This window comes from Cyanistes caeruleus, chromosome 4, assembly GCF_971803275.1.
Source record: "Cyanistes caeruleus chromosome 4, bCyaCae1.hap1.1, whole genome shotgun sequence".
NCBI classification, from domain to species: domain Eukaryota; kingdom Metazoa; phylum Chordata; class Aves; order Passeriformes; family Paridae; genus Cyanistes; species Cyanistes caeruleus.
Window position 1 is genome coordinate 12429113 of NC_141704.1, and position 15462 is coordinate 12444574.

Below are 15462 nucleotides of genomic sequence, written 5' to 3' on the forward strand. Positions count from 1 at the left end.
TGGAAAAAATTAGTAGAAGCTGAAGACTGGGATTATGTGATGGCATTGGCTGTACCTGCAGCCTTATGATCTGCAACTGTTTATGGGTATGAAATGATACCATTAAAAATACATGATTTAAGCATTTCTGTTACATATAGTTAGGAACGATTCTCAGTTACAAAAACAAAATTCTCTGATTTGGATGTCAATTGAATACAGAAGTTTTTTCTGTTACTGTAAAGTTACCTACTAGTGTTTATTTCTCATACTGTTTTGAAATACAAAGTAAAATACAAATACAAAGTAAATCTCTGTAATCATATGGAGTTTGTCAAATCTCCATAAGGATTTTGGTAAATTTCAAGCAACCTGTGATAAGGACAAGGAATTTTACAGTTTAAGCATACATTTTGGAAACAGCCATTTCCTCTTCATTCTGAATTTTCAAACTAAGTTGAGTTCATGCCCACTAGATTTGCATGGAAGTAAACAGCAAAAAACTGCCCCCTATTCACACTTTTCATGCCATAATTAACAGATCTCATGCATATGGAGTTGTAGGAATAAAAGAGTGGAATTTTTGATGTTGAATGGTGTTATGGAGAATGGAGGATGACATGCAGAACAAAACAAGATCAGTTTTGGATATGGTTAATTTAATGAACTAGAGAGGCTTCCAGGGAACACCAAGAAAAAGGTGAAGTTTTTTCTTTTTGAACCCTGTTGTCACTGAATTTTTTGCATTGTGATAGAGAAAGTTCTAATATTTTTCCATGGCAGCCAAGGGCTCTCAGGCCCTAAAAAAATCCAGAAAAACTAAGAGTAAAGGAAAAAAAAATCTCTTTTCCTACCTCTTGAGACATAAAGAAACTGAAGAAAGGTAGTGTGGTGTGAAATACTTCCACCAGTAAAACACATTTACAAATCTCCCCCAAAATTTGGGGTTGAAGAACTTTTCACAGTTTTTTGTTAGTTTTTTTTTTAGGGGGGTTGTTGTTTCTTTGTTTTTGTTTGTTTTGTTGGAAGAACAAAATACTGCCTGCTAAGACAAAATAATTTAAAATTACTGCCATATCATTAAGGGCTTTATGGCTACAGCTATGGCACCAGACATTTGAAATGATGCTGTCACACTCAAAAGTGTATGAACAACCCCTATATTCAAGACAATAAGGAGATGAAAACTTTGGTAAATTCCTGTTTCAGGACTGCAAAAGATGCTTGGTGATTTTTACAGCTTCTACACCAGGAAACTGGGCAATGTTCTGATCCTAAATGCTCTAATTTGAAGGAAAATTAAATGTTGATTTTGTTAAATTCATTTTGCTAACCATAGCAGAGTATCTCTTCATAGCAATAAAGTGAATTTCACTGGGAAAAAAATTTATCACTTTATTCCATATGGTTAATAAGTTATCTAGAATTAGACAGTGAACAGCACAGCCTAATTGTAGGCAGAGAGGGAGTATCATCCTGAAAAAATCAGCCCATATAGATAGTGTCTGGAACCCAGATGTGGACACTGTAATGATAATGCTGGAGGAGTGCGGCTGGAGTTCAAATTTTGCAAATTCCTGAAATCTCACAAGCTGAATAGACACAAAAAATGGAACAATGAAAGCGGTTTCCAATACTGGTTACTTATGAAAACACTTAAATTTGCATTTTTCTCAGCAGACGCAGTTATCTGGTGAAAATTGCTTTCCACAGCTTCGTGAAAATCCACAGATTTCAAATTTTTGTTGACCAGAGTACTCCTATTTAAGACAATAAAATAGTTATGTGCCTAAACCAAAAATGGGTTTATGCCAGAACTTGAATTTCTTGCAGCAAAGACTGATGGTCTGATAGGTGTGATCTCAAGGACATAATTTATTTTTGCATTTTTATTTACTTAAAAGTGACATCACTTTAATGTGCTTGCTAATGAAATACTAAAGAATATAATAAAGATTTCTTTTGCTACATGACAATGCTGCTATCACTTCAAAGTTAAATTATAATAATTTTATATGACTAAAGTGACATTAAATCACAGAAAAACTATTTTTTATAAATGAAAATCAATGTCTACATTGATGCATTTTGTTAACAATTACAGATTTCAGAAAAACAGAGAAGACTTGAAAGACAAGGAATGTCATTGGGAGATTCATAAAAAAAAGGAATGTCGTTAAGACATTAGGTTAAAAAATGATGAAATTTTCATGTTTCTGAAAAGAAACCCCTTCAAACAATGTCTATACAGGAAGCTTAATCTATATGAAATTTTTAACTATTATTTTTGTATCTAACAGACACACAAAGGAGTCAATTATCATTAGTTTTATTAGACTTCCTGATTTATTCCCTGATAAATAATGTCAGGGATAGCCATCCAGGATATTGACCTATTTCTGAAAAATTTCATCTTCTACACTAAACTTTCTCACTTTTATGGAAGATATGGTTGGAGCTATCATATTGGAACTCCTGGAAACAGATCCTGGCAAAAAAAAGTACTGTGCAACACACAGACCACAGGAGAGTGGGTACTCTCCAAAAGCCTATTTCTCCTGTAGTGTCAATAAATGACTCTTGTATCTTGGATTGCTAAGGAGAAAGGGAAGACTTTGGCCAGCATCTCTTCTATAGCATATTATCATTTCCATTTTGAAACAATTTAAAAGGAAACTTCTTAATCCTCTGTAACAGCTATTTTTTTTCAAGTAATTTTTACATTTTAATTTTTTTTTCATTTACTTCATATCATAAGGCCATTTGCAGAACATTGCAGACATTTGCAGAACATCATTTATTATTATTTCATCATGGTTTCTGTAGGTGAGAAAATGATTATTGACTGTACCAGTTGGTGAGGTTCTTCACTTGCTAGAGACAAAGAACAACGCTTCATCATTTATATTCTCATGCGGAAAGTCTCTGCCTTTCTACTGCAGACTGCAATGAGTGTACTGTCTCTCACTAATAACATTTTTTTTGTGTGTGTGTTTCCAACTTCTGAGATTTCACAGATCTCTTTGCAACCTTCAGGGTCAGCATCTGTAATGTATCTTCGTGTTCCAGAGATATACAGATGTTACTTCCTGTTCATGCTCCAAGCCAAACAGATTGACTCCAAAGTGACTCCTTGGACAGCTCTTAAGAGGTGTCTCCTGCCATCTATGTCTGAGCCATTTACTATTAAATGACTCAGTTTATTCTCTAAAATGCTCTGATTTCTGCACAGATTAGCCACAGTTAGGCACCGGTATCATGGATTGAACACTAGAAGAGAAGAATGCAATTCCTACCATGCAAATTAATTTTACCATTAAAAATACAAATGTCTCAGAACAAAGTTCAGATTCACACAGTAAAATCCTCCTGGAAAATGGGTAAGTTCTTATGCAAATGTAGCTGTACTGTTTCTAATACCTGATCTAATATAAAGGGGGGCCAGATCTGTTTTCAGGAACTGTGGGGACAATTTTCTCTTGCAGTGTAGAAATCCCCCTGTATAAAGCATGCTATAAAATTTAATTTCTATACTTAACACCATTTGTGGTTAGACCAGATCATAGCTTACAAACTATGATTGCCAGTGTTTCTTGAGACAGTCCAGATAACAGGGATCCCTTTGTAGCTAAATATCCTGAAAAAATATCAAGCCTAATTTTCAACATTGCTGAGTACTTTTAATTGCAGTTGATTTGCATTGGGACTCCAGGTGCTGGCTCATCTACTATTGATCACAATGACTCTGTTTTAGTATTTCCTGTTTTTATGCAGTGTTAAGTTTCTAAGTCTCCAGATTAAATCCTCTCTTTCTCCATTCTCCTAAGAAAACTAGAATTTGGAGCCCACTTTAATATACTTTAACTTTTTCTTTTCCCTGCCTTGGGAATGTGTAGGATTTGTCACACCCTTTCCTTTAGAAATCAAGTGCAATTAATTCCTCAGTCCTACTGTCCTAATTTTCTTACAGACCAAAAAGTGAAGTCAGGCTATGGATTCAAGTCACTGCAGATTCAGAATCCCACCAAGAGTGAAAAAAAAAATTCCTCTAGATTATGTGAAAAGTCAAAATGCCACTTTTATCTAGGCAGTTGGGTTTTTTTTTTCCCTATTTAGAAACTTATTATTAAAATATTGGTAAATATTTATGTTGCAGCCTGACCTTCAGGACCAGTCAGGATCTGAAGATCATTAACACATAAGAAATGAAAATGGAGCCGAGTGTTTATACATTCATACAACCTCTACTCTGGACTACCCAGTGATTACAAAGCATCCTCAACTTCAAACAGGAACTACACACACAGCAGCAGTTCAGCCAGTAGAGAGAATGGGGCCTTAGATAATTACAACAGAAAATTTAATGCATGACAGTGATTGCAAAAGAAAGTGGAGAAGCAGAGGATATTTCCCTGTGTACTTTGTACGTCCTTTTATCTTTGATTTCAGAAGTGCTTCAGAGTTGTTTCCGTTTTTAAAATATTGTAACTATTTTTCATGTTTCAGGATATTTTTTTCTTTCTCATTATTATGCTGCATATAACTCACCCTGATATTAAGCTTGCCTGAGCCTATGTCAGGGCATCTACTGTTTTTGTTGCTGGATGTTGTATATAACTCAGGAGTCAACTAAGCTTATTTTATTATTCTTTGCTATGTTTTTCTGTCCAAATCCTGCTTGACCAAAGACATTTTTTTCAAATGTCCTGACACTTTTATACCTAATTACTTTTCTAATGTCCCAGGAATATGGGTGGTCCAGGCCATATGCACCAGCAGCTTGTGTTGGAACGAGGGAAGTGGGGCAGCTGCAGGCTCTCAGACTCACCCTTGGAGCAAAGCTGCCAGAGCCTTGTCATGCAGACACTGGGGAGAAATCAAGACATTTTAACAAACATATGGAGAGTGTGAGAATAAAATTTGTGACTAGAACTGCTTCTCTAACTCATGGAAGCAGTTCCAGTGAGTCTACTTTCATAAGGTAGACAGATTTTAATCCTAAGTGCTAATATTACCATCTCTGTAATAGAAGCTCAGACCCCTTGCATATATTGTAAATAATTTTACAATGATATCTAAAACTTTTGTAATGTTACCTCTGCATTCATGGACACGTTCACCACACAATTTAAAACACTCTAGTCCCTATTGCAAGGAGTTTAGAGGAGCAAAATGTGAGGTAAAATGATGAGGGATGGAAGGATAGCTAGAATAAAGGGAATTTTCTCAAAGATTTTAAACAATTTTTTTTTAAAGAACTCAAAATCTTCACTTTGTCATTGCATTGCTGCTTTATTTTTTAAAGAAATATCTCAAACTTGCAAATCTTTTAATTTCTAAGATTCTATAATTTTAAGAAACTAATCTCTGGTACTCCAGGAATGACAAAATCAGATGTCCTTCTACTTCCAAAAATTGTTACTGAGACTTAAAAAGCATGTGTTGTTTAAAACAAATCTGTTTTGAATAGAGAAGGAAATATTTTCTGAAATGTAAAAGGATGAATGCTAAAATTACAGAGTGAAAATATTTAAAACGTAATTGTATGGATTTTTAATTGAATGTTATGTATTTTCTGAGAGTAAGTGCAATATAGTCAAAGCCCTAATGAGAAAAGTACAGAAACTTCATTATGCCGCCAGTTTCTTATATGCTTGAAGTTCACTTCCTTTTCATTGTATATTTGGTTTTGTTAATGGATTGTCTTATTTAGCAAAACACTTAAGTACACATGCAACTTAAACATGACATGAATTAATTCCTTTTTTCTAGCTAGTGTTCACAAGTTTCCCTAGGCATATTTTTTTCATGGAAAATGTACAACTTTCTATGCAATATCAAAATCTGAACACAGGCAGTGATTACTTTTATTCAATTTCCAATTTTCATTTGAGAAGTAGGCTCAAGATAAGTATAATAAACTTCTCCAAATATTAGACTTTTAATGTCTATGTTTGAAGAAGCAACAGAAAATAAGGGCACCAACACAGAAGAAAAAACTTCCATTTTGATTGTCAGTCATACCTGAGACACAAATATATAAGAAAATATGACTATTGTATCTTTTATCCACTATGTTTCTCTTAAGTATATGTCATCCTTATTGCAAGAAATTCTGCTCTGCTTTGAAGGGCAGAATGATTCTGCTGTCATTTGAAAAAACAGAAAGGAAAATTCTCCTGTGGAGGGCAAATCTAAGTTGCAACTTCTAAGTTTTAAACACTAAACAGCAAGACAGGAAAAGCAAGAAAGATTCACTGTACAGACTATTGGAAAGCACATGAGCTTTACAATTTTTCTTTAATTAACACAGCACAAGGGTGTTGATTACTGTACATGAAAAACTGTGCTCTGTTGCATTTTTAAACCAATACTTAGAAATCCTAAGTTGAAAGAGATTGTAGTGTGACTTCTTCTGTATGTTAATAAAATGTATAATATAAAGTCAAAGCATACAAATAGTAGCTTTTTACAGAGCAGACTGATAGATTTTCTTTTATCAAGTAATGTTTTAAGACTAGGAAATGTATTTAATATTCAATGTATTTGTTTTATATGTGCATGAATTTTGCATGCTTAAATACAGCTAACAGCTAAAACCACAGGTTTTTTCCTAGTATAGCACTCAGAAATTGCAAAAATTAAAATGGTCAATTTATCTGTCTTGTGGGAGACAGAAAACTGGAAGCCTTAGCAACACAGAGTAAGCAAAAAAAGCTTGGCTTGTTGCCAAGGTCATGGGTTGTGCTATGTGAACACTAGAGTAAGAAGAAACACAGCATTTCAAAAGACTAGCTGTGGCAGGCAAAGAGAAAGAAAACATTTTTGTTGTAAAATTGTGGGACTAAATTCAAGGCAGCATACATTTCATTCAGATATAATTTTGTGATATTTTAAATGAGCACATTAAGTGAAGTCTTCTTGGATTCCCTAACTCTCTTTATTTAGCTTAAGTTTTTACTAAGTTTAAGTTTTTCTGGTCTCCCTAAAAGATACAGGCAGTATAATTTTATTTTTTTTTCACATTTTAATTTTTTTGAGGTTCTTAGAATTGTATTTGGACAGTGACTGAGTGAATAGTCTCTATGGAAAGTCTCTTGACAAGGATTCTCTTAGATTTGTGTTCAGTGCAAAGAGTTTGTCCCAGAAGTAAAAGAAACAGCTTTCACAAGGCAGGACCTGCCAATGTTTACCAACATTGAAGATAAGCAAAAATTAATGATGGTATTTTTAAACTAGCTCTTTAAACCCCCAAAACAGTCAGAATAATTAATAGCTTAATTAGAAAGATTATGCTCTTTGGAATGGCTGAAAGACTGAGCTTTTCAGAAAAGTCTGTTGGAGATAATGAGAATTTCCATTAGTTCCAGCACTCAGAAATGATTGCCACTCCAGAAGACAAAGCTTGGGAAACAAATCTAGAAAGAATCAGAACCTATTTAAACATTTCTGAGTACTATTTGTACTAATATATTTTTTTAAATTTAAGGAACTGAAATGATTTTAAGGAAGAATGATCTTCTAACACAGCAGCAGCAATAGTTATCAGCAGCATTTGTGTGCAGTAGCTGTTCTGTACCCTGCATGAAGAGTTAACCTTCCTCAGAGTGTTTCACTTAATCAATTGCATATCTTGCACATGGCTAATTTATACACAGAGGTTATAAAAATGAAGTAGATAGAAAACCTTTCAGCCAAATTGAGAGATTTGGAGACCTGACTACAGCTTGGGTGTTTCAATAAACACTGGTATGTTTAACATTACTGTACAATTAGGTTTTCAGAGCATTCCTAGTATTTCTTTTGTGTTCCCTGATGAATAAAAAATTAATCCCAGAATTCTGTAGGACAGAATCATATTTTGGCTTGTATAGTTTGTTGCAGCACAAAGAATTGCTGCAAATCCCAAAGTCCCAGCACTACTAATAAACTGATAACCTGCACAGGGCCTCATTGTGTGACCACAACCTACAGAAGAAGCTGTATTCATAAAGTCACCCTGCAATAATTCAGCCACTGTGGCAGTTTTGGTGTTATTTCACAGTGCAGTTGTTTTTCATTCAAGAGTTCAGACAAATTTAAGAAATGCAGCTTCAGAATAACTTTTTATGAAAGTCCATAAGGAATACTGAGCCTGGCAACAGAGTCAACTGAATTTAAAAAGTAAATATTCTGTAACCACACTGAGCTTGAGGGCTGAAATGGCCACATCATAACTTTTTAAATAATCAAGATATGAATACACAGCTGATCAACTATGTAACAACACAGGGCATACACTGCTTTATCATGCATCAGGACAAGAATGCCATCGTTCCTAAACTGGAATAATGCACCAAGGAGATGATCCATTGCATTGCCTGTGTCGATTTTTAGACATGTTTTTACTCACATCTCTTAATTCTAAAAATCATGATCTTTTTTTTTTTTTTTTTTTTTTTCCCAGTTTTCATATGTAGTCATTTCCTATAATTTATGAATTCTGATTTGGTAGATTTGGAATCCCCATTCCCCAGTGCCACTGAGTGGGGGAGGCAGAGAATTCAAAGGTGAAGCTGAGCCCAGGAATAAGGAAGGAGTGGGGTGAAGGTTAAAGATTGGTTTTATTTCTCTGATCTGACTGGCAACAAATTATTTTTTTCCTCCAGGTCAAGTCTATTTTGCCTGTGATGGTTATGACTGATCTCTCACTGTCCTTATCTCAACCCAAAATCTCTTTGCAGTATTTTCTTTGTCCTGTCCACTGAAGCGGTAGAGCAGCTTTGGTGGGTACCTGGAGCCCAGGGTCAACCCACCAGACAAGTTTAGATGAGTTAAAATCTGTAACTTTTCTAATGCTGAAACATTTGAAAGCATCTGGAAAAGCGATGAAAGTGTGGATTTCTACAATACCTTTACTAGTGCTTAAGAAAGCTTTGTTAGGATAATCCAGCCTTTCTTTAGTAGTAGAAGCAGTAGACATGTGCAAACACACGAACAGTCCATGATTTGGCTGACAAACTGGAAAACCCAGCCTGCTAAATGTTATAGCAGAAAATGCATGCAGCTGTCCCACCTGCCCAGCTAAACTACGAACAGGATAACGTGGAATTGCTCCAGCATTTTCAGCACTCCTACAGGCAATATTATCACATTTTTATACACCAACAGGCACAAAAAAAAGCTTTTGTTACACTTTAAAGCAGAACCCCTAAAACTTCTCATGGTGTCAGAAACTTTAGGATCAACAAGAATTCCAACTTCTTTGTATTATTTTATAGATCTTTTAATTTTGAAATGTTAGTAAGCTTTGCCTTCCCTGTTCTCTCTCACCCTTGACTCTATCACTGTGCCACAAAACAGGGATCAAATGTGCAGCTTTGAAACTCCTTCCATTTGTCTTTGTTTCTACTGATTTATGATGCACCTTAAGTGGAAAACAAATCTTTATAGAAAATATATTCTTCCTCTATACCATACATTACAATGTTTTTTATTATCTTTTTATATTATATATTTATATTATATATTATTATTTAATTATACAATTTATTAAGTGACACTACATCTACTGCTATTTTTTATTTTGTTTGAACTGGAATAACAATGAATGTTTTTTTGATAATTGTAAAAATTGACAATTTTATTTATATCTTAGCATGAGACAGTAATAAAGTATTACTTCAATATTCACAAAATTAAATAATATCCAAGTTTCAAGAGAATTGTGACAATGGAATTGTCTTTGGTTATCATTTTCTTATCCATAGCCACATTCCAGCACTATAATATGCCATGGCTATTAAGTGACACTACATCTACTGCTATTTTTTATTTTGTTTGAATTGGAATAACAATGAATGGATTTTTGAAAACATTATACTGGAGCAAAAGCTATCTGTGTAAAATATTTTTTTCAAAATATTAATATATCTGTATTTGTATTTTAAGATTTTTTTTTAGAACTGAAAGATGTGTTAACAGGACTTATTAAAAGTAAAATTAACTTTAGTACAATCCCTTTGCAATGGTTGCAGAAATCTGATGTGATCTAGTACATTGTGCAGTCTGCCATATGCAGTACAACAATATGCTTCAATGATGAAATCATCTTAACACCATCTTCTGTAATCTTCTGGCAATCAGCCACATGAATGCCTGATGTATGGGCAACATTTACTCATCAACTTGAAATTTAAATCAGTATTTTGGTTATTCAGTGTTGAAATATTTAAGATGCAAGTAACACATCTGACATTCATTAAGAGCATGATCCAAATACCCACTGAAATCAGCTGAAAGACTTATTTCCAATTATCTGAAAGAATTGTAAAAATACAAAATCAGTAGTAGAATGCTGTCCCCATATATTATAGTTGCTTTACCACTGAATTAAATGAAATGCTCTCATTTACAAACTAGAAGACCATAATTCAAACATACCAATGAAAAAAGAAGACAACTGAAGTTTTCTGACAGTGACTGCAAGTGAGCAAGATTTATATGCATAATTAGACAATAGTTGTACAAAAATTCTTATGGTTAGAACTTCTCTTGAGCTGATTCTTTCTTCTTTGAAGATATTTGAGAGGATAACTCAGTTCTAACACCTTAAAGTTTCTCAAAAAGTACAGTTTCTTTTCAGTTTCTTACTTAATTATATCTGTCTGTAAGAGTTAACATTTTGCTGATTAGCAAATCTTGAATCCAATTGCAGCCATTGGCAGTATTTCTGAAGACATCAGCTCAAATTTACACAAGAAATTAGCAAGCCTAACAAAATCAGTACAGGGAAAGCTTGAGATCTTTTCAATGCTTTAACATCTTACCATGCTCCTAGATGCCCACTAAAACAAGAAATGCATTAATCTTGGTAAAAGAAAAACAGATCCATGAGGTATACATGTTATTCTGAAATTCGAACAACATAATGCAAAGGACCTGCTAAAAAAAATGTGTAATCTAAAAAGGCAAGAGTCAGGATCAACATTTCCTACAGCTGACACCATTTATGGAAGTGGCAGTGAATGTTACTGTCTCATTATTCTACCTTTGTTTTCCCAATCTTATGATTTATTCACCTGTGGTAGATATTGAAATTCAGTTTGAAGGAAGTTCGGAATGTAATAAAATATCTTCATTGTTTCTTTCTAGATCCACAGTAAAATGTGTGTTAGATTCAGAGAGGCTACAAGGAAAGGTTCTCTGCAGTCACAATAATATCAAGCTCTTCTACAGACTCCTTCATGCAGGACCACAACAACTCTGTGTGCTCTAACAGTGCAACAGTATTCAATGAAATTAAAAATGGACTGATGGATCTGTCAATTCAGTTTACTCCTTTTATCAGTCCAGGGAGACAATTCTTTAACTGCTTAAATTCAGTAGATGTCAGTTTACTCTCAGGCATACAAAATGTTTCTTTTGACATATAAATGCTATGTAAATGACAGTTTATTTTTAGCTTCTACAGAAAATATAGATGTGAGCAATTCCTCCCTATGAAGTAGTGTCCCTGATATTTGCATGTAGTAATCTTACTGTTTTCCAGGGCTTTGAAATTGTGTAATATAACAGTTGATGGTTGAACTTGGGGGTCTTAGAGGTCTTTTCCAGCCTTAATGATTATATGGTTCTATACTGTGCAGCTCAGACTACAGCCTCAGGAATTCATTTGCAAACATCCATAGAAAAAAAGTGCCCCACCTCTTCAGCTGCTGCAGAAGCCTGATGCGCTTAGTTGCCTTGCCTAAGGGGAGCAGTACTGTGAGGCACAGGCTTTGCTTTGGGTATAAATGCCTGACAGTGGACATCACTAGCAGACAGGAGATGGTCACAGAAAAGCAAGCCAACCCATCACCAATTACACCTGAGTACAATAACAGTGCACCAGGAGATGCTCCCAGTACTTGCACTTCTAGTCTTGCCCTTGTAGCAAGGGCATCTTGCTGGTCCCCACTCTACTTATCACTGGAAACTAGAATCAAGCCCGCTTGACTTCTATCTTACACTGAGTTAGGAGATTCATACCTTGGGTTTCTGGCTCCTCTTTCTGAAAATTTATGTTTGGGTTCCTTTTCCATGTGAGATGTTTTTTAATGACTTTAAGTTAGAACCAAGGCAGACTGTCTTTTCTATTCTGGCATAATGCCTCATCTTTTATCTTATGCCCAGGTTGGCTTGCTCTATTTTCAAGCTGAAGTGGCTTTTTAAACAGATTCTTTGTCAATTGTTTTAAATGCTGTGATGTTAGATGTCTTTTCTTAGAGGACTGTGGCACTGCAAATTTTCCCTTGTGCAGAGGGATGCCAGCCCTAGAGGGAAACTGGCTTCATGTCTGTCAAATGTATTCTTAAAGTGTTTGTGCAGATCTCAAAGACCGACACACAGGCAGACAATATGGTGTGGCTCGTAACACACACTGGCACTTTGAGCACTGTGGATGCAAATGATCTGTGTGTTTTGAGTTCAGGACAAGTGTAGCATATTTGTTTTTCTACAGTGGGTCTGTAACAGCCTGTAAAATGACAGAATGAAAACCCTACCATCAAAATAAATGGGGGAAATATTTTACAGGTAATGCACGGTGATATAAATCCCATCAAGTTCCATCCCTCTGACAGCTGGCTATGCTCAAGGTGGGGACTGATATTGTGCAGCTGTGTTACCCTAGATCAGGCTTCTCCAGGAACAGCTATACTCTAGAAGCAGATGTAGAAGGAAAAAGGGCAGAATCTTGTGAGGCTGCAGAGGTGTCAGAAAAGGATTATGAAGAACCATCTCATAACCACAAGCTGGTCAAAGCATGTAGAGCCTGTTGGTGAACTCCAGGCTCTCACACCATGTCCAACTGAGACATGTCTGCTGGACAAAAGGACACAGTGACGTTGGGAATGTGGTTGATGTGGGCAACACATCAGTGAGGATCTGCAGATAGTACTGCAGACCTCACCATTAGCATGGATAGGTTGGATTTGCCCACCCCAAATGATTGCCAAACAACCAGGTGCAGGGTAGGGCTACTATGGCAAAGGCAATCAATCTTCTTTTCTACTGGTAGTGATAAGAAGATAAATGGCAGTAGGGAAAGATGTGTGCAAGTTCTCAGGACACAATATTAAATTCAGTAGTCTAGATTCTAGTTTTGTACTCACTATTGATATATGCAATGTGACATAATCCTGTCTCGTTTCCTCATCCCAAAACCTTCAGTATGAAAGGAGTAGTTTAATGGTGAGTATCATGCAAGCAACTGCCTAAGGGATGTACTGGGAAGCCTGTGCTTTCTGCTGGTCAAGACACACCAATTGCTTTAACGTGGCATGACCAAGTTGTTCAAGCAAAAGTTTACCTAACTTCAACAGGTGTCTTGCTTGTTGGCTCCTAAGCAGCACAACAACAGCAAAATATGAATCCTGGGATCTCTGTATAGCAAAGAGCAATAAAGATCCCAAGACAAGTCTGAATCACCTTTGGAGACCTCTCCCACTCTCTAATTGCTATATAGGTATATTAAGTTAATTTTCTAGGCACTACCTTACCTTAGATGCCTAAAATAAAGTGAAAATCCAATTCTAAAAAGGAGAGATTGTAGGTAGGAGGTAGAGCAGATCAAACTCAGCAATCCTGACAGAAATAGCATGCCTTTTTCTGGAATTCAGGAAGGATTGCATAATGTTAAATGCAGTCTAAGGGACTTTTAATGTCTATCTGGAAAGCCACTGTTTGCTTAACATAGACATTTGATACCACAAATAGCAGAAATCTGGTGGTTTTCTCCATGCAAGCCAAACCAAATTATGCGGAAGCAGTTAATAATAATAATACCCCTGCACAGATTGTTTCTAATTTCTTTTTAACTTGAACTGATTTTTAACTTGAAACTGGATAATGGATCTCAGGCATCAGACTGAGAAAGTTCCAGTGTGAAATATGCATTCAGATAAAATTAAATAAAATTAATCAACATTTAGATCTTACTGCAATCATATGTATTTTTCTTATTTTCCTTCATTTCTAGGACAATAAAATCTTAAATCTCTTTTCTAAGGCTCCTATGGATTCTCCATGAAACTTCAGGTAGTCTCAAAGATAAGGTATAGAAATATGAAATTTCTTGCTTATTTTAGTAAAACAATTGCTTTCTCTACTCACTTGGAATTTCAATGTTTAATAGACTGGCTTGAGAGTGAACACCTTGGTCTAAGAATCAATGTTAGGATACATATGGAGTTTAATACTGTATTGTTTGCCCCAATAAACCTCATCTTTCAAACTAATTCTGAGAGAGACTATTTTGAGGTTTATTGAATATTAGATCCTACAAAATTCTGCAAAACAGACTTTTCCTGCATGACTCAGTATGATCATTCTATAAATGTCTTACTTTTCTTGCATACACATATCAGAAGTGAATGCAAAAATAAATTATAAATGTAAATAAAATTAGGTAAACAAGAAAAATATAATTCCTTATCTGTAGGAGTTCTCAGTCTAATATGTAAATGACTGTCTTGAGTTTTTTTCTTGATTGCATAATCGTTTACTATGATCTGAAATGAAAGCACAACAAAACAAACATGGAGCAAACCACAACTAAAGATCTGTCCCCAGAGATTTAGAAAATAATTACAGCGAAATGATGAAATGTTTACAAGAATATCAAAGTTCATTTCATTTAATTTAATCTGTCTGTAGTTTCTTATTCTGAAGAGTAGGAATACACAGGTTTTTCATTCAGGTTTGCCTTTTTTGCTACACATACACTACTTTAAAATTCTTTCTCCCAGAGCTGACTGGATTTGGGGAATCCAGCCTGCAAGGCAGAACGCTGTCTGCAGCACAGAAAGGATTTTGAAGAAACACTCTTGTGATCCCAGTATTGGCAATACACTGAGACCAGAAATTTTAAAATCAACATTCAGAATTGAGGAAGTACTCTCTGGGGCACATGGGACTCTCTTTTTTGCATTCTGTGTTTGTCAAGAACCATAAAATGAATTGTGACATCCTTTCAGATGTTTGGCACATTACACTGATGGCGTGATTCCACATGTTATTTTTCTTTTAATTTTCCACTGTCCAAAAAAAAGCACTTATATTAATATATTCCTGAATTAGCATTTTTTCTAAAATAAATAACAGCATTTGTAACTTATAATATTCTTCATTTACACAAGTTTGTACTCAGGAAATGTAAACAATCATCTCTTCTTCAATAAATAAAGAACATAGCTCAGATTTGCTCCCCAAGTGATGGCCCCTTTTTTGTTGCTTGATACATCTGAAGAAGCCAGAATTTGCCAAAATGAGAGTTCTCCCAATGGAGCCAGAGCAGGGGGAACACAGATGGTGAAAACTGGTGAAGTCTACATGTAGGCTTCTCTGACACCCCTGGAAAGCAGATTTCAAGAAACATAAGGGACAAATTTATTTTCCTCAGTTGCTTTTGTTCTCTTATACAGCTGTTGTAACCTACAGCAAGTGACAGAATGCTGTAACACA

The 15462-nt window shown here is 35.2% G+C and overlaps 1 non-coding gene across 1 annotated transcript in view; it reads right to left on the minus strand.

Moving 5' to 3' along the window:
• The window catches only part of LOC111923297 (uncharacterized), a 64477-nt gene that overhangs the window by 16579 nt on the left and 32436 nt on the right, over window positions 1–15462 (minus strand). The window lies entirely within an intron of this gene.